General features: G+C 34.7%; 1 non-coding gene across 1 annotated transcript; it reads right to left on the bottom strand.

The window, feature by feature from the left end:
* Positions 1–3,574: 3,574 nt before the first annotated feature.
* LOC113848710 lies at positions 3,575–3,681 on the bottom strand. The gene has a single exon (XR_003501971.1). It is a non-coding gene; the product is annotated as a small nucleolar RNA R71 (small nucleolar RNA).

The raw sequence follows: 3,681 nt of genomic DNA, 5'->3' as shown, positions 1-3,681 counted from the left end.
CTCTCCTCTCTTCTTCTTCTCTCTTCTCTTTCTCATTTTTTTTCTCCCCTTTTACGACTTGTTTCCCTCCATCCATGGCCATCCATGGAGGCTTAGATTTCCATCTAGTCCAAGGATTGAAAAAGGGCTGAGACACTCTTGAGGATCGGTTTTGCAATTTATTCAACAACAAATTCGGTTTCATCTCTTCCTTCTTTCTCCTTTTGCTAATTATGATTTTGAATTGAAGTTCTTCATTTGGATTGATAATTGTGCAGTTGTTTGATTACATATTATTTGGTTGATGTATGTAATTAATTCTTGAAGGAGTGTGAATTAGATTTTCAGGTTTGAGATCTAAGATTAATAGCATTGGTGAATTAAATTAACACAAATCGATTAGGTTCTAGAGGTTTCTGAACTTTGAGCGAATTGTGTGTTAATCGAATGCATGAGGGTTCTCGTGTGAATGCTTAATTTGAATTGAGGTTTCATTCGAATTTAATGTTAATCACTAATTTGTAGGTTGATGCATCTTCTTGGAATCCGGTGATAGAGTGGTCGTAGTTCTTCTAAATTCTTGGATTAGAGTTTTTAATTATTTTTAACTTTTGATTCTAATTAGTTATTCTATAAATCAAACCCCCTCTAAAAAATTTTATAATCGTATAACGTTATCATCGTTGGGAGATGACTCGGATTGCACCACTTACTACATAATTTTTATGCAATTCGATTTTTATTAATTTGTCCGAGAGCGACACTTGCGATCAATGATACCTTTTAGGGTCATCACATGCCCTAGCAATGTTTGTGAACCACGTGAACTGACACTCTAGGCCTTCTCTAGGCCTTATTTATTTTAGTTTAGAAAGATGAAGTATATTAGCCGTATGATCTCCATTGAAAGAATCGCAAGTGACCCTTAAAAGGTAGAGTTAATGTTACAATAAAAGGGATTAAGGACAGTTCAGAGATTTATTGTTTCGTGGGTTTAGTGGAATATTACCAAAACATTATAGGAAGAATTACGGAGCTTACTGCTTATTTGATGCAGTTGACTAGCCAAAAACCACTATTAGATGAATGATTACTTTAATGCAACAATGGGTGATAGTAGTTTACACATCATATCAGTTGGAAATTCTTAAGTGAAACTAATTTGTACACGATATTGAGTTAATTACAATGATTGTTGCTTTTACTATATGTGATGAATCCATATTTTGACTCATATTTTAGTGTAATTCTAACCCATTCGATAAGGAAAACATGTAAGATACAACAGAAAAACTAGAAAAAATAGAATGATTGAAGGTTTTCTTTTATTATGTAGTTAGCTTAACATTTGTGAAATTTATGCTTGTTTTTGTAGGAATAATCTAAGCAAGGTTCATGGAAATGGAATATCAATGGAAAGGAAGAGGAAGAATGGCAGTTCTGGACTCCAAAACACAAGAACAATGGAATGCAGGCTGGGCGTGATCACTATTGTCAATGAAAGTGATCACTCCAGAGCTCAAGGAAGAAGTGAAGTCTGGGCATAACCACTTTTACCAGCAAAAGTAAGTGTTCCAGAGAAGCCTCAGACTCAGCATGCTCTGCGTAACCACTTTTATCATTGAAAGTGGATGTTCCAGAAAGCCCTTAACTTGACAAGTTTTACGTGAACACTTTTACTCATAAAAGTGATTACGCACAACATCACGACCTTCTGCGCTGCAACTCTTAGCAGCGAAAGTGATAGTTCCAATTTTCAGAAACCACATGAGCGTCTGCATGGCCACTCTTATCAGCAAGAGTGACAACGCACAGAATCGGAATTTCTATAAATACATGTCTTAAGCTCAGAACTTGAGATCTTTTGTTCATTTTCCATTTTTTCTGTTAGATTCTTGTTGGTAGAGAGTGAAAGAAAGGACTGGGGTTGAACCTCGAAGCTTCAAGAAGAGTTTGGATTGGAGCTCGTGGCTATGGCTTTTATAAGTTTCTTCTCTTCTTCTCCTTCTTTCTCTTTCTCTGTCACAATGTTTGTGTAATTCTTTGTAGTTAGGAGTTTATAGACCTCGAATTGATGTATTGATTTGATTCTTGCTTCTGAAATTTGAGTTTTTGGATTAATTGAGTTTTCAATTCAACACTTAACATAATCTTTGAATAGGAATTCATTTGATTAATCAAAGAGGAACATTTGTCAATAGGAATTGGATTTAATTCTCTGATCTAAATTAACAACCAGAATTAGGGGTTTCTTAGGGATAAGTACACTTAATTCTGCAATCCTACGGTTCTAAGTCTTAATGCAACATGAAATTGAACTTCACCTAAGGGATTAGGGGGGTTAGTGGATTGTTAGGGTCAATGAGTTAAGGGATTAACCTTTGACTAGCTATATGTGAAACTGATTGTCAATTAACCAATTGCTTGAATATTCAGAAGCATAATTGAATCAATATTAACATTCTTGTGAAGTAAATTCCTAACTATCCATCATTTGTATCTCATCTCAACACAATTTACATGCTCTGTTTTTACTGCAAGTTTAATTTTTTGTATTGTTCTGGTTCATTGCTTTCATATGTTACATCCTTTCGAAATTTGTATGACTCAACTAGTTTTTGCTTTGTGAATTGGTAATTGAATTCCTAATTCCCTGTGGAGACGATACTTGGATCTTAAATTTACTCATTACTTGCTGTAATTCCTAGTGCACTTGCTAGTGTTTAGAATTGTAATAACAAGTTTTTGGCGCCGTTGCCGGAGAATTTGAGTTTCAATATCATTAGTAACAGAAAAATTACTAGATTGAGTTTTTGTTTTCTTAATTTTTCTTTGTAGTTAGTATTACATTCAAGTACTCTGTTCTGATTTTAATAGATGAATGTAGGATACCAGTAGACAAATTTTGCATGATTTTACAATTCTGCATAATTCTGCAGTTGTTAGACTAGACTTTGATATGATTTTGCTGATATTGTTCTGCATAATCTTTGTTAGTGCATATCTTACTATTAAATTTTAGTTTAACTTGTTAATTTTGATTTGTATATGCGAGGGAAAAACAAAAATAAAGCCACTTTGGTATTTGATTTAGACATAGACCAAACTCTAAGGAGGTTAAGAAGTGAAGCAAGATTTAAGCAAATTCAAAGAAAGGAACACGAAAGTTCTACACCTCCACCTCAAACCAGTCAATTCCAAGACAAATAAAGATGGGAGAACAACCTAGACTGAGAACACTAGGGGACTATGCAGTTCCTAATTTACAAGGATTCAGTTCTTCTATTCTGAGATCTACAATTCAGGCCAACCACTTTGAGATAAAACCTACACTTCTAAATTTGGTACAGTAGAACCAATTTGCTGGAGGTCATTCAGAAGATCCAAATCTGCACATCTCTAATTTCTTGCAACTTTGTGACACAATCAGAATCAATGGGGTAAGTGAGGATGCAATCAGACTTAGATTATTCCCATTCTCATTGAGGGATAAAGCCAAGTGCTGGCTTCAAGTCCAGCCACAAGGGAGTATATCAACATGGGCTGATTTGGTGAACAAGTTTCTAATCAAGTATTTCCCTCATCAAAAGCTACAAAAATCAGAGGGGAGATTACATCTTTTGTTTAGCAAGATGGAGAGCCTTTGTATGAGGCATGGGAAAGATACAAGGAGTTATTAAGGAAATGTCCTCATCACTGCAT

This window comes from Abrus precatorius, unplaced genomic scaffold (genome assembly GCF_003935025.1).
Source record: "Abrus precatorius isolate BTA unplaced genomic scaffold, Abrus_2018 Scaffold8, whole genome shotgun sequence".
In the NCBI taxonomy this organism is placed as follows: Eukaryota; Viridiplantae; Streptophyta; class Magnoliopsida; order Fabales; family Fabaceae; genus Abrus; species Abrus precatorius.
Note: the sequence above shows the minus strand (reverse complement) of the source record. Positions and strands in the feature narration are given on the sequence as shown.